This window comes from Ursus arctos, unplaced genomic scaffold (genome assembly GCF_023065955.2).
Source record: "Ursus arctos isolate Adak ecotype North America unplaced genomic scaffold, UrsArc2.0 scaffold_8, whole genome shotgun sequence".
Taxonomy (NCBI): Eukaryota; Metazoa; Chordata; class Mammalia; order Carnivora; family Ursidae; genus Ursus; species Ursus arctos.
Window position 1 is genome coordinate 3,363,044 of NW_026623100.1, and position 23,439 is coordinate 3,386,482.

Consider the following 23,439-nt stretch of genomic DNA (forward strand, 5'->3'; position numbering starts at 1 on the left):
ATGGCGGTGGGTAACTATCTGGAGCTCAAAGACCAAAAAACGGTGGCAGAGGATTCTCAGCTCATGCCTGCTAAGAGGGCCCAGCAGGCTTTTTCAGCAAGATGAGGAGAGGTGTTCCCTTCAGCGGCTCCTCACCACCACTCGGCCAGCCTGCCAGCATCACCTTGGACAAGCAGTCCAAGACCCTGGGAAGCAGCAGCATGTTTGGGAGAACAACTTGCTTGTGCTGAGTTGAAATTGAGAAAAAGGAGGAGGACATCTATGGGCCAGTAGCACAAACAAAAGACTGTATAAAGCACGTGGAGAAGAATGAGATGGACCAGCAACTTCACATAATCTTACACATGGCCCTGAGAGTCCAATTCCTATAGGGATCCTGGTCAGTCTTGGCCACAACACTCCATTCTTGATTGCTTTTTCCTGGCATGAGGGTTGTCCCATTCTCAAATGTTTGACATAGGAGACAGCAGAGTCAGAAGGGGGGCTCGGTACCAAGAGTTCCTGTGGGATTGAATAGCTCTTCTCATGCAAAATGCAAAGGCTCTCTGCGGTGAAGGATTTGAGATTTGGAAAGGAAAGTGATGAGGTAGAGAATCACGAGTGGAGGAGATGGCATCCTGCCTCCCACAGCCATTTTTCCTTTTATTATTATTATTTTTTTGTTCCCCTTTTCTTTGGGTCTGGTCCCAGCAAATCCTTTTGCCAGATAAAGCACTGAAGTAGAGAAAGCAGCATTTCAGCAGCATTATTGAAAAATGTTCTTTCCTACAGCCAAAACTGAGACAGAAATGCCAAGACGTTTACACCCAAAGAAGAACTGACTGAGAGCCAAACACGTGCTGGGTTTGCTTGGTGTGGGGGGTGGTGAAGGGAAGAGAAAAAACATTCACACAGTATAAGATGACACCAGACAACAGCACTTGCAAAGCATAATTTGCAGTATTAAGCACACTTCTTATTACCCACGGGAATCTTCAGAAAAGATAAGCTGCTTGGATTTTCAACAAAAAGATGAAAGTATTCCAACTGGCATGTCCCCCCGGAGGCCCAAGATGTCCTGTTTTCTCTGCAGCAGCTGTCCCCTTCCACAAAGACCCAGTGACTTGGAAAAGGGAAAACATAGTGGCTTCTTGTCAGAGTTCACTTGTGTCTTTGGCTTCTCCTAATTTCTTTGGCGTTCCATGTATTAAAGACAAATTTGTGATTAGCCAGGCAAAGGGAATAAAAAGGAGAGCTTCAGAAAATGAACCACATTGATTAGCATGCCCTGACTGGGATTTTGGATCACTCCAGAGCATCCCCAGTTCACTTCAGGGAGAGCAAAGCCAGTGAAAATCCACTCTGATTTTAAAGAAAAAAATATATGCCCAGTGTCACTTGGATACTTGGAGAAGGGGAGAAGGTCTGGTGGAATTAACAAGTATCCATAAATCTCACACGTGGTAAACGCTGAGATATTCTAAACCTCATTTGGATTAGAGTGATTTATTGAGAAGCACAGAAATCACTGTAAGGAGGGTGTGGGAATAGAGAGAAACGAATTTATTAACTGCTGATGGTGAGAGACAAACTAAGTTGACTGTTCCTTGAGAGAGAGAAGGAGAAGGTGGAGGAGAACAAGGGGGAGGAAGAGGGGAGAAAAGGAAGGAGAAGGGAAAGAAGGGGAGGAGAAGGGAGGAGGAGAAGAGGAAGAAGAGAGGAGGAAAAAGAAGAAAGAGGAGGAGAAAGAGAAGCAGGGGAAGCGGATAACATTTCTGTAAAATTTCAAGAATCTTTTCTCTTATGTCTACTCCCTTAAAGCTCTTATGTCAACTCCCTCCTGGTTCCTAGATACTCAATTCTTCTGTTTAATTGTGTGGGTCCTTTTAGGTCAGAGAGGCACAATTTTGATAGCATTTGATCAGATCAACTCTGGATGGAAAACTTCTTGGAGATAATATAGGAGCCACCGTGAAGTTCCCAAAGCCAAGGGCCTCAACCCAGACCAGGACAAAGCCTTCACCCAGATGCACAGGACCATCCTCAGCTCTAAACCTGTGATGGGAAGCCAGGTAGCTTCTCAGGCTCCCAGTTCCCTGCTGGGAGGAGAGCAGCAAGAATAAGCTCCGTAGAGTAGTCCACTAGGAGTATGCCAAGTGTGTTCTTAGGACAAAGCAAATGTAGTAAAATACTGTGAGCAGCTACTTCAGCCTCTCCTTTCTATTGCTCTCGGTGGCTCCTGCCCCCCTTTAAATCTCTCTCTCTTTGATGGCTCTGGCATCATCTTTAGCAGCTATGGTCTCAGAAGGGAGGGCCAGATTAGGAGGAAGAAAAGAACTGCTGGAACAAATTGAAATTCTAGAGCTTCTGGCATGATAGGCAGCTCAGAGAGAGTGAAGCCCTTCCTGCAGATTTGCACTGACTGGCCCACCAGACTGAGCTAATTGCTTGTGAATTGCTCCATTATACCAAACACCATGCTGATGCACAGAACATCTCCATTCAAAGTGAAGTATTTCTCAAGGCACTGATGTTGGGAAAACAATGATAGCTTATAGAACTGAAATATGAGGATCATTTAATCTGAAATCCCATTAAAGGGCAGATACAATGAGAATCGGAACAAGGAGGGTAGCTGGGAGATAGAGAAAGGAACATAAAGGAATTTTATTTTAATGTTAAGCAGTAATATAAGTAAAGGCAAGTGTCATCCTTCAAAAGAAGGAGAAGAGGTGCACAGACCACTCTTACTGGGAATGGCAGCGACGACTTATATAAGGAGGTGACTACGTTCCAAGCCCTAGAAGACTCAGAGCCCCAAATCTCAGTCACTACTGACAATGGCTAACTGTAGAACTTCAGATGGAAGGCTCCTCCCCACTGTGTCCCCATGCTGCCCCTTGGGGTCTCCTCCCCGCCTCCTTTACTGGCTGTGCTTTCCCTCCTCCTCTCCACAGCTGAACGCCGAACCGTAGCCAGTGTGACACACTGTGAGTGCACATTGGCCAAGTTGACACAGATCACCTTGCCAGACTGACAAGGCTTCAAGATTTTGAACAATATGTTCATCCTGACTTGTTTCCATGTTCCCTGCTTAGAAAGTAAGACAGACAGAAAAGAAGGCACTGCCTTGTGGAGCTGGAGCAGGCACACTGAGATCTGCTCATGCTCAAAACAGTGGTCCTCAAAGCGTGGTCTCTGGACCAGCAGCATTGGCATCACAGGAAACCTTGTTAGAAGTGCAGATCCTTGGGCTTCAGCCTGTATCTATGGCATCAGCTGCTCTGTGCTTTAGCAAGTCTTCCAGTTTAAGTTTCAAAATCTCTCGTCTAAAAGTTCCTTCATAGGCGGTATAACACCTCCAACCCATTCCTCTCCTTGGAATGTTCTTCCCCTATTACCTGTCCAGAAAAACTCCCAGCCTCTCAAACTACAGCTCCAGTTTTATTTTTTTGTTTTGTTTTGTTTTTTTGTTTTTTAAAGATCTTGTTTATTTATTTGTCAGAGAGAGAGAGAGCACAAGCAGGGGGAGCAGCAGGCAGAGGGAGAAGCAGGGTCCCCTCTGAGCAGAGACCCTGATGCAGGACTCAATCCTAGGACCCTGGGATCATGAACTGAGCTGAAGGACGACACTTAACCAACTGAGCCACCCAGGTGTCCCAGAAGCTTTAAGTTTCAACAATGAATTCTTTTCTAATTCTCCATCTTCGGTGCTCTTATCCTGACCTCCTGTCATCATTTTTAAGAATGGTTTTGAAAGTCTTTGTTTTCCTGCCTGGATGATCCTCAGTATCCCCCCAACTGAGAAAGCAGGCAGCTTATTATAATAAATAAGTATATAAGTATATAAGTATAAGTAATAAGTATATAATAAATATATACTTATAATAAATATATACTTATAATAAATATATACTTATAATAAATAAGTATATAAGTATATAAATAATAAGTATATAATAAATAAGTATAATAAATAAATATATAATTATAATAAATAAAACAGACCCTGTGAATATGGAGCAGTTAGGTTATGTTGTCTTTGCACCATGATTGGAGCTGATCCTTCTGAGCTAAAGGACAAACAGAGGTAAAACAGAGTAGATAAGAAAAAGGTAGATAAAAGGATAAGAGACAGAAATTTGAGAATAGCGCCTGATAGGTTAAATTGTTGAAGAGTATTTAGAAAGAACTGTTCTCACAACCAGAGTTAATAAGCTCTCTGAGAGGTAATAAGCTCACGCTCACTAAAGTGGTCCAAGTGTGGATAGCGGATGATAAATATGAGTTGACACTGCAGATAAAAACCAATCGATTGGAGGAAATTGCTTGGGGCACTGTGTTAAGAAGCATTATAATTGGATCAAGGACTAGCTGGACAATTCCAATGTGGATTAGTAATGTCTGCTTTGAGTGTAAGCGTGGGGACCGGGGTGTCATGAAATCAACTCACCACGGCCAGTGGTGCTAAAGACATATAGTATGTGGCACACGGTAGGACTCGATTAAATGACCTCTTAGAAGTATACCTTTTCCGTGTCAGTGATAGACACCATGAAAATACAGAGTATTGTTTCTAGCATACTGTTAATGATGAGCCATAGATGAACGAAGATGTTGAGGATGTGTGGCTTAAGCCCAGGATGGAGCAGGGCAAGACAGTCCTGGTTCACAATTGCCAGGCTTGTAAGTAAATATTTAACACCCTGACATGCTTCACAAGGCCACTAACTAACAGGCGAGCATAAAATACTTGGAGAATATAAATAATTAACAGGAAAGTAATTAGAGGTCTTTTAAAAAAACAATCTGTCTTGATTAATCTAAAAGAGCTTAAATGAATGGTTCTCTGTAAAACCAAGTAATCATCCTTTCCATCATTGCCACCTGCTAGTGATGTGTTTTCTCCAATTATTTATAAGCCCTGGGAGGACTGGAGAGCTGTGGGTGGCTACCCCGAGCTACCTGTACCTTGAGCAGGTATTTTAATAAACAATTCCCTTTCAGCTTATGTTCCTTTTTGGAAGGGGAGATAAAGTTGTAGAAATATCCAGACCAGGGAGGGAAGTCATCATTTTGTTTTAGAGGCAGTGGTAAAATGGACACTTTCTAAAATGTGATCTGGAGACCTCAAGGACCATGTTGATACATTTGGACCATTATTTTCTACACTGAATGTAAAACCACTCACATGGTAGTTCCCAGGCTTTAAGTTACAAAAAGTGCCATCATTCAATATTTATAGACACCAGGATCCCCCCATGTCAGACACATCCCTCATCCATTCCCAATACACGAGACTTCTTCCCTGACAAGTCACTTGATCATGTGATTTTTGAGTATCATTACCTCCTTAATGCAACACGGATAAAGCATTCTTTGCCATAAATCACCTGTGATCAGTAGCAGCAAATATTTTAAGCAATCCTTTGAATACATGTATTTTACCCTGCCATTATTTAGCACATTCCGGAAAGAACCCTTTCTTATCTGGCCTGATGTCATAATAAAAGGAAGAACTTCATTTCAGTAGAAATGGATACAAGTGCCAGAAGAAATTCATCTTTAGAAACCTAGAGTCTTCCTTCTTCAGAAAGAAATAAGAGAACCATTCCATAGATTTTGTGTATGTCTTTGAACTTCGGTCTATCAATGAGTTTCCTCATTGGTAAAATGGGAAAATAGTAAGTAGCTCACAGAGTAGTTTTGAGGATTTAATGAGGAAAGATATCAATAATGCAGGAGCGTATCGGCTATGATGCAAATACTCGATAAATATTAGTTATTCCCCTTAATTTCTTTTTTCCATTTATAAAGTGCTGACCATCCCACTGGGGGGCTCGGGTCTCATCTAATCCTTAGGGGGAGAGTATAATGTGATCAAGGCCAACACTGAGGCTCAGCAGTCTCCCTCACTGCGAGGCCACTCTTGACTTCAAATTTCAAAGACTTAACAACTGGAATTCTCCCTTGTTACTCAGATTCTGTGTCCACTTTCTAGGTCTGATAACCAGATTCCTGAGTAGGGTGCCATAATTTCAGTCCCACCTTTGGGACATCAGTCCTCCCTCCCTCCATCACCTTATCCATTTCACCCTCATAGGTCTATCCTAGAGCCCTAGTTCTGGGATTTCCCAGAGGCTGGGTAGTCCTAGATGCTGCCCCAGCTCCTTGATGCAGAACACCTGCCTGGCTTCCTGACACACCCTGTGGGCTTCTCGGCAGCATTCTACCCTTCTCTGACGACAACGCCATTACATCTGTTAGATGACCTGGTGTCATCTGTTTAGACTGTACCTGCACTCTCTGCTCTCACTTTTTGCTATGCAGTTTCTGAGGATTGGATTAGATGTATTCCAGTGAAACTAGCGCTGCGTTTGTCTCTTAAGTGATTTCTTCTCTAGACTGGCTTGTTTCACCAGTTCAACCATGTCTTGGCTGGATACGCTAGTCAGACATTTTGAATTCTTCACCAGATGTTTCTGACGCATTTACTATATGGCAGGCATTATTCAGAGTCTACAGATAGAACAATCACCAAAATTAAACTGCTGCCATTTCGTAGCTTCCATTCTAGTGGGGGAGACTGACAATGGCCAAATGTGCTGTGTATGTTCCATGAGCTCTGTCAAATCTACTCTCCACCATCCCCACCATTCTGTGCCCCCAGATAATACCTCTGTGGACTGCTCTAATGGTGGTGCCTCAGTCTTGCTGCCCCAGGTGCCTGGTCATCCCACAGCCTCCTTTAATGCTGCCCACATCTTATAAATAGATCCCTATTCAACTCACTTGTATTTACCTATTTGAATGTACCATCTGTTTACTGCAAAGACCCTGATGACTACACCAAATGAAGAAACCTAGGCTATTGTGTCAGGCAGTGGCATGAATTGTGACTTCAAAAATGAAGCAGAGTGGGGTAGACATAGTGCTAGGAAGTGCTTAATCTTTTAGATGAAGAATGGTCAGCAAAAACCTATCACAGCTGGGGACACTTGGCAGAGACATGAATGGCGTAAGGTGGGGTTGCCAGAAAAATTATGGATGCCCAGTTAAATTTGCATTTCAGATAGATGACAAGTTTTTAGTTTAAGTATGTCCCAAATACTGCATGGGACATGCTTACACCAAAAAGTCATCAATTGTTTAACTGAAAGGCAAATCTAACTGGATGTCCTTTATTTTTATTTGCAAAATCTGGCATGCCTAATTTGAAGGCATGAACAATATGAATGAATATCTGGAGGAAGAACATTCCAGGCAGAGCAAATACCAATTACAGAGACCTGAGGAGATGGGTCCACAGTTGGTGAATTCATGGAATATTAAGAAACAACAGCCTGTTGTCTTAGCTATTGTGTGTTGTTAATGGGCCATAGGGTATTAGCGGAGGGATAGGGGAGTGAGGTTTACAATGCCGGGCCATCCCCTGTGGCCTGTGCTTTCTCTCATCTCTCAATTGCCCAATTCAGTTTTTTATGTTAATTACAGTCATGGGGGAAAAGGACGACAGAGAAGGAAATCAAAATGCCATAGCCCTCCGTGCAGCAATAACAAATGAACCTGAAAATTACTTGAAAGTAGCCAATATCATTTTATGAATAAATACCAACTCTTATGCAAATCACATGCAAATTACCTCGAAGCTCCTCTAAGTCATGTAGCTGAGTATAATTCCTGGAAACCCTGGGAGAGCTGTCCTGTTTGCTGTACTCCTGCTGGTGGTTGAACTGCCAGTCAGAGGAAGGCACACCATCCCTACTGACCCACTGCAGACAAAAACTCTCCACTACTGATCAGTTCATAACACCGTCCTCTGGCCCAGAACTTGACCCTGAGGAGACTCTCTTGCACGCACTCTCATTCTATTCTTCTAAAAACCTTAGCTGAAGAGGTACCACTATCCACACTAAAAAGAAAGAACAAGGCTCTGCCCATAACATCAAGCCTATGGGGTTGATTCAGGGCAGGAGTAAACTGGTAGTTTGACTCAAGGTACTTCACGGATTTGGCAATTTAGCACGACCACTCTGACTTAGAGCCCTGTGTAAACACTTCAAAGAAATGAATTCAAAGTCAGACATTCACTACAAGGCCTTCCTAATCGTGTGTGTGTTTAAGTGACTAAAATAAGGTATAAGATAAATCACAGAAAGAAAATCATTCCTTAAAGACATACCATATTTTCAGGCAACACCTGTATTAATGTTCAAGTTCTGAATTGTAATAAGTGTGACCTTTAACATTTGTGTACACTAAGTAAGTAGACCATATGGAACAGAATATGTGAATGGAGACCTACAGGAGGATATATTTGTACAATAAAATAAGATTCTCTACCTACAGATAATTACTTTTTCTAAGATAGATAGATAAATAGATATAAGCATTTTCTGAGATATACAGTAATAATTTTGAGAAGGGGTATCTCTTTCCTGCCATTTTTCATGTGTGATGCAAAATTAACGAAACAAACACAACAGAAAAGCATAACGAGTTGATTTCTCAATGGTATGGTGTACCAAGTCAGGGAGAGGAGCAGACACCTCGACTGAAGTTTGCAGCCAGGAAGTTTACAGTGAGAGCTCTGGAGGGCAATGTGTGTGGAACAGCATTGAGCTAGAAGACAGATGCCATCACACCAAAGGTCTACTGGTCCCGCAGGGAGCTCTGGAGCTGAAGTGAGGCTGCAGAGGCACCCCATGTCGGGGCACAGGGCTCAGGCCTTAAACCCTCACATCAACCAGACATCAGATGCAGGCTGTCCACCAATATTAGTCATGACCTTGGGCAAGGAAGCTCTTCAGTCAAGGACAATTGCTGTGAGAGGACACTCAGCTGCAAGCAAGCTGCCAGTTATAATGACTTCCTTGCTAGGGAAATGAGTGTTCCTGGTGGGGGTGGGGGGAGGGAGAGGGCATGCATGGTGCACAACACCATCCACCAAACCTAAACTTATGAGGGCTTAGGAAAAAGCTTCCTTCTTCTAAGTCACAAGGAAAAAGAATGAGAAGGTCTATAGTTTGCTTTTAGATAACTAATTTTTGCCCTGATTGCCTTCATTTCTTTTTAAAGCTTTTTAAATTAAGGTGTAATTGACGTATAACATTATTTTAGGTTAACGTGTGTAACATAATGATTTGATATTTGTGTATATTGCTAAATGATCACCAGAGTAAGTATGGTTAACATGCATCACCTTACATGGTTACGATTTTTTTTTCCTGTGATAAGAACTTTTAAGATCTACTTTCTTAGCAGTTTTCAAATATGCAGTATGGTGTTCTTAACCATAGTCACCATGCTGAACATTATATCCCCATGACTTATGTATTTTATAACTGGAAGTTGTACCTTTTGACTACCTTCACCTACCCCCCCCCCACCTCTGGTAACACCGTGTTCTTTATTATTATTTTTTAAAGATTTTATTTATATATGAGAGACAGAGAAAGATCATGAGCAGGGGGGAGGGGTAGAGGGAGAAGCAGACTCCCCACTGAGCAGGGAGCCTAATGCAGGACTCGATCCCAGGACCCTGGGATCATCACCTGAGCTGAAGGCAGACGTTTAACTGACTGAGCCACCTGGGTGCCCATCAATCTGTTTTTTTGTATCTAAGAGTTTGTTTTTGTTTTTGTTTTAATTTGTTTTGTTTTTTAGATTCCACATGTGAGATCATATGGTATTTGTCTTTTTCTGTCTGACTGATTCCACTTAGCATGGTGCCCTCGAGGTCCATTCATGTTGTCACACATGGCAAGATTTCACTCTTTTTTATAGCTGAAAAATATCCATATTTTCTTTATCCGTTCATCCATCAATAGATACTTGAGTTGTTTCCACATCTCGGCTATTGTAAATAAGGCTGCAATAAATATAGGGGTACATATGTCCTTTCAGCTAGTGTTTTCATTTTCTTCAGATAAACACTCAGAAGTGGAATTGCTGGATCATAGGGTCGTTCTATTTTTAATTTTTTTGAGGAATCTCCATGCTGTTTTCCACACTGGCTGCACCAGTTTGAATTTCTATCAACAGTGCAGGAGTGTTCCCCTTTCTCCACATCCTCACCAACACTTGTTATTTGTCTTATTAATAATAGCCATTCTGGCAGGTATGAGGTGACAACTCATTGTGGTTTTGATTTGTGTTTCTCTGATCATAAGTGATGTCGACTGTATTTTCATGTACCTGTTGGTCATCCGTATGTTTTCCTTGGAAAGATGTCTCTTCATATCTTCTGCTCATTTTTTAATCATATTTTTATTTTTTATTTTATTTTATTTTTTTGCTATTGAGCTGTATGAGTTCCTTATGTATTTTGGGTATTAAACTCCTATGACATTTATGATTTGCAAATATGTTCTCACATTTTGTAGGTTGTCTTTTCATTTTTTTAATTTCCTTTGCTGTGCAGGAGTTTGGTTTTGTTGTTGTTTGCTTGTTGTTTTCTTTTTGTTTGTTTGTTTGTTTTAGTTTGATTCAGTCCCACGTTTTTATTTTTGCTTTTGTTGCTTCTACTTTTGGTGTCGGATTTAAGAAAAGAAAAATCATCGCAAGACCTATGTCAAAGAGTTTACCACTTACATTTTCTTCTAGGAGTTTTATGGTTGTAGTCGTGAACCAAACCTGAAGCTTGCCCCTCTGGCTGAAGTTCCAGGACAAGTAGATAGGTCTCTTTGACAGAAAGACTGGCAGTGTGTTTCTGTCTGTTTCTGACAGTGCCATGATGGTGGTAGCCTGCCAAGAACTTTCCAACTGTTACAGTCCCAAGGGACCCTGGAACACAGGTTTCCCTGCCACCAGAGCCAGGCACTCAAGGGGTGTCCCTTGGGTAGTAGCTGCAAAATCAGGGTACCAGGTATGCGGAAAAGCTTTTTTTCCCTTTTTTTTCTTTTTTTCTAAAGATATTATTTATTTGTCAGAAAGAGAGAAAGAGAGAGCCCCAACGGGGAGTAGCCGGCTGAGCTCCTTGCTGAGCAAGAAGCCCAATACAGGACTCGATCCCAGGACCCTGAGATCATGAGCTGAGCTGAAGGAAGACACTTAACCGACTGAGGCACCCAGGTGTCCCAAGGGGAAAGCTTTCTTCCTTGAGATACTGGTGGTCAGAAGTGCAGAAGAAGGGGAGTGGGAAGAATGCCTCCACCAGTCTCCGCCTCAGATGCTGCACCAGCAGGTTTTGAATATGTCTGTTAAATTAGTTGCCTCTCAGGCCAATTTTAATACAAGCAAACGGACCTTTTTCATGGAAAGTCTGAGTGTAAATGGCTGCCTCTGAGCCGGGCCTGGGGTGGGTGAACCTGAGTATAGGAGCCGTTTTCGAGCCCTTTCTCAGACTGCTATATAGTCCTGTGGGTCTCATGGATGCAGCCTGCACTGGTTTGCAAAGCTAAATGTCTTGGGGGCTCATTTCTCAGGTGCAGGTCTTAAAAGCTGGGGTGCCTGATGTAGGGTTCAAATCCTTCACTCCATATGGAGAAGCTCCAGGTTTTGAGTTCCCTCCCGATTGTGGGTTACTGTGGGGTGTTTATGGTGAGATTGTGTCCCCGCCTCTCCTATCCTTTCAGTGTGGTTTTCTTTGTTTTCCTGGTGTATGTGATTATTTGGTCAGACTTTAGATTTTTTTTTTCAGAGGAAATTTTTCTATATGTAGCTGTAGCCTCGTTGGGTCCATGGGAGAAGGTGAGTTCAGGATCTTCTTATATCACCATCTTGAACCAGAGCTTCATTTCTTCTATTATAAATTTAAAAGTAAGCACTTTATTTTTAAAAGAGCTTATTGAAATAATTTATAATTATCCTTTAAATTTGTATTTGGCAACTTAAGTCAATGTACATCAACAATAACTTTTGATGTTCTTAGAGATAAATAGTAGTGGTCATAGTGGCCAATACTGAATGATAGGGAGGTAGTTTTCACTGATTATATTTATACCCTTCCAATTGTATCTTTACATTATTACCTAAACACCCTGAGAGATAAAATGAACAAAATGTTAATTTGCACAGTGTATCCATCCTACAGTGATGAGACTTCCTCTTTGGTCCTACTCGACTCTAATTTGGCTCCTCCAAAAACAAAGAAAAACAACATAAAACAAACAAAAGGAATGTTTAAACTCAACAATCTAAGACTCTGTTTCTAAAAGCTAAGGAAAAAAAAAGTATAAATTAAACACAAAGTAAGTAGATGACAGTAGGAACAGAAATCAATGAAATTAAAAAAAAGACAAATAATAGCAAAATAAATGCAGCCAAAAGTTGTTTCCTTGAAAAGGTTAACAAAATCGATAAATCCCTAGAAAAAGTGGTCAAGGAGGAAAAGCACTTAGCTTGTTTTATGAAGTGAGATAACCTGATACAAAAGCCTGATAAGGACCTCTCAAGGAAAGGCACTTACAATGGCCCTCATGAAAATAAATTTGAAGATCTTCAAAAAATATTAGTAAGCCAAGTTCAGGACTTAGGTATATTTATTTTTATTATGTGGATAACTAATATATTATGTTTTCATTTTATTGTATAATAATAATATGTGATATACGGACATAACCTTAAAGACATTGTGGGTTCCATTTCAGACCACCACAATAAAATCAAGTATCACAATAAAGTGAGTCAAATGAATTATTTGGTTTCCCAGCACATAAAGTCATATTTACACTACACTGTAGTCTATCAAATGTGCAAAGCACTATGTCTAAAATGTATGTGTGCATATATTTGTCTGTGTGTATATAGATGTATATGTCTTAATTTAAAAATACTTTATTGCTAAAAAATTGCTGACCACCATCTGAACTTTCAGCAGGTTGTGATCCTTTTGCTGGAGGAGGGTCCTGCTTCCATGTTGGTGGCTTCTGACTGATCAGGGCGGTGGTTGCTGAAGGTTGGGGTGGCTGTGGTAATCTGTTCAAATAAGACAACAGTGAAGTTTGCTGCATCAACTGACTTGTCCTTTCGTGAACAATTTTTCTGCAGCCTGTGATGCTGTTTGCTAGCATTTTAGCTACAGTCGAACTTCTTTCTAAATTGAAGTCAATCCTCTCAGACCCTTTGCTGCTTTATCCACTAAGTATGTGTAATGTTCTAAATCCTTTGTTGTCATTTCAGCAATCTTCACAGCATCTTTACCAGGAGTGGATTCCATCTCAAGAAAACACTTTCTTTGCTCATCCATAAGAACTCCTCATCTATTCAAGTTTTATCATGAGATGGCAGCAATTCAGTCCCATCTTCAGGCTTCACTTCTAATTCTAGTTCTCATGCTCTTTCCCCCACTTCTGCAGATACTTCCCCCATTAAAGTCTTGAACCTTCAAAGTCATCCATGAGGATTGGAATCAACTTCTTCCAAACTCTTTCTAATGTTGCTATTTTGACCTCTTCCCATGAATCACAAATGTTCTTAATGGCGGATCCTTTCCAGAAAGGATATTTGGTCTGTTGCCAGGTTTTTTGTTTTTTCTTAAATTAATAAACCCAGTACAAACATTCATATACAAGTCTTTTTATGGACATGTGTTTTCATTTACCCAAGCACTGTATGCATCATAATTATGTATGCTTTCTTAAGTTGACACTTCTCGTGATCCCAACAGAAGGGAGCCAAAAAAAAAGGAGGGATCAAATCTAGTGCCAAGATCTTGATTTTTAATAACCGTTATCCAATAAAAAGGACCAAACTTTCTTAGGGAAATGACTGAGACTAAGATTGGGAAGGAAATATACAAGATGAGCCCAAAGCATCTTGTAGTGTCAGAAAGTAAGGAAGTGTTCAACACACACACGTGCAAACACACACACACAGAGTGGTGGGGATGTACCAAAGGAGCATAAAGGCCAATTTGGTAAAGAGTTTCCAGTGCCCAAATCTGGAATAATTTGAGCCACAAAATAAAGTAATATTGCATTGTAATTCAAAGTATGAAATAAATATGCATGAGCTCTTATTGATATAAACAAGTGATTGAATGCATTGGGTAAATACATAGATGCGAAAAAATAGATCTTCCATGTTGAAGAATTCCAAATAATTTATGTAAAAACTCTCCCCTCAAGAAGGAGTAGCATAACTTCATACTCTCAGTTGTAAATTGCACTATTGTTTCCTCCCAAAGAATAAAGTATAGAAAAGTAAAGAAAGGGCGCCTGGGTGGCTCAGTTGTTAAACATCTGCCTCAGCTCAGGGCGTGATCCCAGAGTCCTGGGATTGAGCCCCGCATTGGGCTCCCTGCTCCCCTGGGAGCCTGCCTCTTCCTCTTCCACTCCCCCTGTTTGTGTTCCCTCTCGCTGGCTGTCTCTTTCTCTGTCAAATAAATTAAAAAAAAAATCTTTAAAAAAAAAAGTAAAGAAAAGTAAAAACTTTACAGTAAAGAAACCTAATGAATACTGCCTGAGGCAAGTAATGAAAATTCACACAAACAATAACTCATATGGGTAACATGTACCTTTACCATGATGTGACAAAAATGGAACTTTACTCTTGCAGTCTTTCCCCTCAAAACCCCCATAATCACACACTAATGATGAGGAAAACATCAGACAAGTCCTAATTGAGGGACATTTTACTAAACCTGGTATCAGTACTCTTCAACACCATCAAGGTCATTTAAGGAATGTCTGAGAAACTGGAACAATCTAGAAAAGCCCAAGAGACACTATACTAAACATAATGTAGCATCTAAACAAAACTTTAAAAAAGGATATTAGGTAAACAATAAGGAAATTTGAATTAGTATGTCTTACCATGTAACAGTATTGCTGAATAAAGTATGTAATACCATGTAACGATAATTGCTTCATTAATTGTAACACATGTACAGCACTGATGTGAAATGTTTCCTAGGAGAAAGTGGGTATGGGTTTATAGAAACTCTGTACTAGCTTCACATTTTTTTCTTTAAATCTAAAACGGTTCTAAAATTAGAAGTTTACTTAAAATATAAGAAGGAAAAACTCGGTATATTTTTAAATTCCTTCTTTACCAATGTATCTTTGTCACCTAAATGATAGGATAAATTTAGATACTAAAAAATAGTGACATCAGGAATGAACCTCTTCAGCTGGAGCACTGGTTTTGATTCACTTCAACTATAACTGGATCATAGTAGAGGAGAAATGTTTGTTGAGTGAGTTAGTTTCTTGAGTGTCTGGTATTGAGGACTTGTCCCATATGCAATTCACATTATTCAAGGTTGATAGGTCCACAAAATAACAAGCAAGTCAGTCATAAAGTCAAGCTCATGTCATAAAATCTCATACAATGTGCAGTGTTTTACATTGCAGAGAAGCAACTTTTTAAATGGTGTTTCGAACAGTAGGTGTTGGTTATGTTAAGAAGAAGATATGAATGTTGACCAAGTTTGTAGGGCAAGTATTAGTCAAGGGCATACGACCAGATATGGGTCTTTAGTGATTAAGAAATCTGAAAAAATGGGGGCGCCTGGGTGGTGCAGTCATTAAGTGCCTGCCTTCAGCTCAGGGCGTGATCCCAGCGTTCTGGGATCGAGCCCCACATCAGGCTCCTCCGCTAGGAGCCTGCTTCTTCCTCTCCCACTCCCCCTGCTTGTGTTCCCTCTCTCGCTGGCTGTCTCTCTCTGTCAAATAAATAAATAAATAAAATCTTAAAAAAAAGAAAAAGAAATCTGAAAAAATGGAGAAGGGGAGAGTGTCTCTTGACATGAGGGACAACTTGAGAATAAGCAAGGAAATGAGTATGATCTTCACTTGTTTAAGAAGCAGGAAAGAAAACGTTAAGTTGAAAAAAGTGAACCAGTCTAGACCTGATGCAAATCTAGGAACAGTGTGGGTCTTGAACAGAAAACTAGCAGTGAGAAGCTTTGTTTAGAAAGAAAATCTGGAAGATGGGTATTAGGTGTTGAATGAGACAAAGAACGTGGAGGACGTCAGGAAGTTGCTAAGGTGTGGGAGAAGACACAGGAAGGAAGAGGTGGAGGCAGATCTGATAGATGGCTACCCATTACTCAAGCGGAGACCAAAGTGACTTGGTGCTAGTGTTGGAACTATAAATGGCAGAGGACAGAAAGGGGTGCATGTAAAATATACAGTAAGCCTGTGTAACTGGAAGAATGTTAAAAACATTTTCCAATTTGTATGGGCATTGAGTTACTCATTTGAAACAAATTATGTCAGAAATAAGAAAAAAAAATGGCATGGAGTGCTTCCTTAGGGGGTAAGGTAATGAATTCAGTTTGATTCCTTGGCAAATCTCAGGAAATTAGCAATGGTTTAAGGAAGAAGTTCTTAGAAGCAATTTTGAACTGTCTGTTTCTTCCTAGAAGCTTCTTGAAGAAATACTTTGAAATGTATAAGAAATTATGATTTCACTCTCTTTGGCTCATGTTCTAAGGTTTACTGAATTCCTGTAAAGTAAAATGACTCAGAAATATGTCTTCTTTAAAAGTGATTAAAGCCACTAGATAGCAACAGGAGATGAGTTAGTCTAGTGCTCAACTTGTTAAATGAAAAGTAAGTGAAACATGACTTAAATCCTCTCGAAGTCCATGATTGAGTTTGTCCATGTGTTACAGTGGTTTCTTTCATCTTTTAGGGCCTTTAACCTGTTGGGTTTTTTTCCCCCCATGGCTTTAAATTCTCTTTTCAGGTTTGGATTTTCCCCAAAATTCATCACTGAGATGGTCTTAAAGGCAGGGTTCACATTGCCAGACTGTGAAATTTGCTTATAGAATTGCAAAGAGAAACATCCGGGATATCATTCCTGACCTTGTGATTCAAAGACAAATGTACAAGAGAAACTATTTTTAGGCCTTATTCCTTGAAAATCGTATCATGTAATGGAGGAATTAGATCAAAGACCATTACATTAGTGGAACAAGAAATCTTAATTAGAATAAGTTGAAATAAATACACACACACACAAACACACATATCCATAGATAATGAGGTAATGAAACAATTTTCAGTGAGCAGAGAAGAGTTGATAAATCTAAAGTGAATATTTATTGTTCATTTAGTGGGAGAGATGCATGAAGTATCAATTTCTTTAAAGTCACAACGTCGCTAACCTTACTTTCAAGCATAACATCCCACACAGCCAACAGGAAAAAATAAAGTTTTGTAACTGATTGAAATTTAGTAAAATGTGAAAATTGAAACTATCTGAATCAGTGAAGTATGGAACATAATTACAGATCTTTCTGGGAATGGTGTAAATACAAGGAATAGGCCTGAGAAGGAGCCAGCCCTGTGCTCAGCCTCTAGAATAGAGAGCTGGTTCCCACCCTGAGGGTGCCTCTGAATCAGCTGGGGTTCCAGAGCCTCTGTCTGCTTCCCGTGGTCATGAGCAAGGCCCACACTGTGTTTCTAACACTCTGCCCAAGTGATGCAGCCCAGCAGGGTGCCAGTTTCCTAAATGGTTTGTTAAAATGTACCTTGCTGGTCCTACCCTTGCAATTTTGGACACTGTGGAACAGAGCCCAGGGATCTGCATTTCTGAAATGTTTCCAGGTGATGCTGGCCAAGGAAGCACACTTTGAGAACAACTGCTTCAAATTCCTAAGCAGCCTGTATACATTGTGTAACTTTGGGCATTATTTAACACTATTTCACACCTCTAAATCTTAATTTATTGTAAAATGGATAACACTCTCCCCCTCCCACCACTTGTGCTCACGCTCTCTCTCAAATAAATAAATAAAATCTTAAAAAAACAAAACAACTCACCAGCCCCTGAGTTATAGCACGCAAAGAGTACAGAAGCATCCAGAATATCACTAGCATTGAATGAGTGTTAGTTGTCATTACAATGAATTCCCTTTGAGTTAAGTCTGCTTTTTCCATGCAGCTCAAAGTGCAATACTTCTGCTCAGTTCGGAGCAAACAGAGGCAGCCTGTGGAAGGGGTAAACACTGATCTGGTAATACTCATAATAATAACAATAGCGATGGTCCTAATAATAATAGATGAGGATCTGAGGTGACTTCATAACTGTCCCTTTAACCATTTTGGATTAGGAAGTAAAAATACATATTCAAAATCGACGTCTCTGCTTCAGAACAATTTCATCATCCTACCTTAGGAAAAGCCTTTCCATCTCTTGGAATTGTCCTCAGAGCCTTGGGATAGTCTCTGAAATGCCCCCCATGATGGTATGTCTCTTTTCTGCAGGTGGAGGCATTATCACTTTAAAATATAGGAATTACTTCAAATCAAGTGTGTTACTTAAAACCAAGTATATTTCCAAATACTGCCTGAGGAAAAAGGGAAGGTCACATTAGGAAATGGAGGATAATATCTTGAAAACCAGGTAACTCCTAGAACGTAAGTTTTTTTAAAAGTGTTGTGGGCACTGGCAGCCGACTAGCATGGTGTCCCACTGTGATGACACAGGAAGGACACTGTGACTGTAGAACAGGGGGACATCATTCTCTCATTCATTCCTGCCTTCACTTAGCAAACATTTCATGAGACCCTGTATTAGCCAGGGTTCTCCAGAGACATGGAGCAAATTGAATGCGTCTGCATATAGGGAGATATTTATTTTAAGGAATTAGCTTATGCAATTATGGAGGCTGGCAAGTCCAAAATCCGTGGGGTGCCCTGGCAGACTGGAGACCCAGGGAAGAGCCTGTGGTATAAATCAATTTGGGATGCTGTCTGTTGGCAGAATTCTTTCTTGCTGGCTGAGGTCCACCATTCGTTCTGTTCAGGCCTTCAAGTGCTTAAATGAGGCCCACCACATCGTGGGAGACAATCTGCTTCACTAAAAGTCCACCAATTTAAATATTAATCTCACCCAGAACCGTCACAGAAACATCCAGAATAAAGTTGAACTAAATATCTGGGCACTAAGGCCCAGCCAAGTTGAGACATAAAACTAACCATCATAGAACTGACTTTTGCCAAGCATAAGAGGTACAGCAATGAATAAAACACAATCTCTGTCTCTGAGATGCTCACATCCCCAGAAATCAAATCTCATTTTTGTCTTAACTTTGGGGGAAGTTTTGAACCCTTTTGACAGTCCAGGTAAAGCTATGAACTTTCTTCTCTGAAGAATACTCATGCACATAAACCTTTGCTTGTAATTCCAGGAGACGTGGTGTCATGGTGACATGTGTGGCCTTCTTAGGGGAACTTTCTAGGAGTCACACATCACCACAGGTGCATGCTGTGATAGCTGTGTTTGTGTCTCTCTACTCTATATGGGGCTTGCTTCCTAGTTAGCTGTTGAAGATATATAGCCTCAAACAGTCACACATTTGTTTTAGATACAGGCTAAACATTTCAATGACATTTATTATTGGGTTTTTTAAAGGCTGTCAGATGAAGGATCTTTTAATAAATAAAGGATCTCTCTAGTAGATTTAATATTGTTAAAATCCCTGAATATCTGTCAAATAAAAAGATGCTGTGACATTTTCTAATACTCTTATTTCATTTGAAACAAATCTCAGATGCGATTGTTTCTTGAGACTTCAGTCTCCAGCCAATGTATCTATAAAGGCACTTTAAATTCTTATTATGTTTTAGTCAAATGGCCACCGTCTAATTTCTCACAATTTTTTTTTAACTGGGTACTCCATTTAACCATATTTTCAAAGAGCATACATATGTTTATTAAATCGTGGCCTCCTTAATTGATAAATATTACTACGTATTTCTTTTTATTGTAAATAAACAGTATGTGCATGACATTACTAACCTAAGCTTCTTGGCCAAATGGCTATTCCGGTTGAAATGCTATTCCAGTTAAAAATGCTTCTCATTAGACTGTCAGCTCTGAGGTCATAATAGAGAGAGCTCTGCTCATGAAATCCCAGTAGAAACAGAAACAATTTCCTTATGAACACAGCAGTGACTTCATTCCCCAGAGAAAATGCTGTTGTTTATTCCTTTCTTTTAGAAAAAAAAAAAAAAGATACAGTGTTGGGTTTTTTTGCTTGTTTGCTGGGTTGGTTGGTTGGTTGGTCTTGGTTTCTGAAAAGGGTACAGGTTTGTTTGCAGAGTGCTTTCTAAAAATATAGTCTTACCCGACGAATAGGTGGATTATTGCAACAAAGTATTGATTTAGGAAGCAATGTGTTTCTTGTTCTCTGAATTGTGCCACTTCATGGCATGTGCTCAAGGGACATCTGTGGTTCTGGGAGGTGTGGGTGTTACTGGAGTCTGAAGTGGGGGGAGAGGCGGAGAGCAAGAGAAGCAGCCGGGTAAACCACCTTTGCAGCCACTGAGAGTGAGACTCTGCCCTCTCAACAGCTCCCCCCAGCGGCCAGTGTGTTTGTGTGAGCACGCCTCTGCTCCCCCATCCACAGCCCTTGCTGCCCAGGCCTCTAGGCTGGGCGGCTTGCTGTTGGGTAACCCCAAGGAAGGGGACGGAAGATGCTGGATGCCCCTTTTAGCCAATTACATGTTGAATATTGATGAATTAAATGTATTGTCTGTTTCTGACTTGTTGCAGTGGAAAGATCAGCTGACATGTTTTGCTTTTTTTGGAGAAAAACTGAATGAACTGCTCCGACTGAAATACAGTCAACACAACCCTGCAGACAGTTTTCCAGACCTGGAAACATCCTTGCTTCCTCACACCTTACCGCTCTTCCCTTCAGTTTCCTTGCTGATTATACTGAAAATGCCAGCAGGTATGAAACACAGTGGCTGCAGTCCCTCGTTGATTGATAGCTTTTAAAAATTGGATGTTCTCACCTCCCTCCCCCCCCCAATAAATCTGAGTGAATTACTGGCAAGTATAGTTCTTGTGCCTATTCTGAAATGTTTCTGTGGCTTTGAGAGAATGAGGGAAGAAGAATCTCAGCAGATTTAGCACATTTTGGCCAGTGACAATGGAAGCACCTGGCTTCCTCCTCAGGCTACTTTAATGTGTTGTGGTCCTCACTCGTCCTCACAGGACGCTTTCCTCTGAGACATTTGTGCTGAAGGAGCTCAATGGCAGCCAGCTCCTCTGACATGCTTGGCCCAAGGGTGCAGAAAGAAACCCTGCAGACACACATTTGTGTCTACAACAACCTTTACATTTACCCGGGGCTCATGGATGATGGGCGTTGGGCTGCTGTAAGGCTTGTCCCCAGTACAAAGACTGGGCATGGCTTCTAGAAGTTTCTTTTTAGAACAGTGCTGATGGCGTGTGTATCAAGTTGCTGTTTAACTAGCACTCTGACAATTTGGGGCTGTGTGCCAATGAGGGTCCCAAGAAAATTTGCTGGGGGAGGAGCACATTGTGAATAACAATTGGAGTCATCAGTCTCTCCCAAGAACAAAGACCATGTCCATCCTCCAGGAACCCCTGGGGCTGGCTCATCATTTCCTGTTGGTCTGCATTGCTCTGAGTCACGGCCTATATCAGAGGTCACCGCAGACAGTGCCAGGTTTGTACCTGTCGGGGGGGGGGGGATGGGTGGACTGTTCCTGATATTTAGATGATGTAAGGAATATCTGTAGTCCTACATATCATCATCCTGCCAAAGAAACTAAATATGATTTGTTTTTAAGTTGGCCAAGCTGGCTGTCGATTTAGTTCAGTTAGAATTTATATCCTAGTTTGGGAACTCTATCTGGGTTTTTTGGTTTTTGGTTTTTGGTTTGGTTGGTTGGTTGTATTTTGGCTTTGTTTTTGCTTTTGTTTCTTTGGTGGTAAGCTATCTCTTATTACTGATAATAAGCTTCCTTATGTAGCTTGACCTGAACGTAATTTTGTTCTTGTAAATTTTTTTGTCATAAATTACAAAGTTCTGTGATTTTTGGTTGGGAAGCAATCAAGTCAAAAGAAACATGTGATTAGCCAGTAAGCTCACAAGAACAGCCTGGCTTTGTCAACTTCAAAGAAAAAGAGAGTAAGAGAGAGAGAAATGGTCCAAATCACATTTTGGCCTCTAGAGTATTTGAAAAGTAACAGATGGAATTTACAGGGGGAAAAATACCATTCCAGGATATTTTTCTAATCATTTGTACTTGTTGTCAGTAAACTGAACAAATGCAGAGCTTTTGAGATGTCATGCATGAAAGAATAATGCTGTTTGAGCAGATTGGAACAAAAGAATAGAAGAGAAAGAAGAGAACCCAGCATCCGGGGTGACTAAGTTTCTGCCTGAGTTTGTTCAGATGAATCACCCCATCCAGTGACATTCCTTGCTGCCCCGGCTGCTTGCCCACACATCCCGGTAGGACTGAACTTGGGACTCATGAGTGCTTCTTGTGGAGACCTGGGTGGCTTTAGAACATAAATAATTTAACCCCTTCCTTCTCAGTCCTAGATCTGAGTGTCAGGGACATGCACGGCCCCTGCACGAGGGTGTCCTGAGAAGAGCCACGTCATCTACTACCTGACACATGGTGTCCTCAGGGTCACGCTGAGTCCATCTGGAATGGGGAAGCTCCCAGCTTCCTCCCTTAACAAGGACAATGCAAACCTGTCTGAAAGCACCTGGTTATTTTTGACCTTTGTCAAAATTCAGATCCATCCGATAGAAAATGATCTATCAAATACTTTTCAATTTTATTTCTAATTTGTTTAACCCTTCGTAAGATGTCCTTCATAGTTTCAAACCCGTAGTAGCAAGAATGGTGTGCATTTTAATTCACTGCCCTCAGTTCTGTAATAACTCACGTTACTAGCCTACATTTTGAAAGCATTGTTTTGTTTGGAGTTTTCTGGCTACGTTATAAATCTTAAACAGATTATCTGTGGGGGTTAGGCAAGTGTAGAATAAAATATCAAGCAGTTTCAAAATGTTTCCTTCTAACACATACTGGCTTTACAAATTCTGAACTGAATGAATTTATCAACCAAGGCTGAATTCATAAGATGGTTACAGTCCATTCATGTACTTTTCTCAAAATAAAACCAACATTAGTGCATACAAGGCAATGAATATGTCTCAACCATAAATTCTCAAATCTAGAAAATCCTACCTGCCTGGGTGACCAAAGACCACAGCTGTACTTGAAGCTTTGTATATATTTTTTTAACAAAACTCTGGGATGAGTCACACATCCGTCAACACGGAGAGTCCATCACATTAGCAAACAAAGCAACAGCCCATAGAACGAAGCACGGATTTTGTTGCTGTCTCCCTCTTTTTTTTTTTTTTTTTTTTATTAAGCCCCCAGGATTCTGGGGGAAATTAGGAATAAGACCAAAGACTTAACAGTTCCATATCCCAGTTCAAGTCCACGTCCAGCGAGCTATCTCAGGAAATGGCAGCATGTGCCAGAAAAGGGCTTTAAGAAAACTCTGTGTATTTCTCTTTCCTTTGAAATGTGGCACAAATAATTCCTAGTGTTCCTGAATTCCTACATGAGCAAATATTCCAAACTCTATTACTCTTCCTCTCACTTGTAATGAAATATATATATATATATTTCATATATATATATTTCATATATATATGCACACACATACATATATATATATACATTGACATATATATAGTTGATCTGTATGTATGTGCGT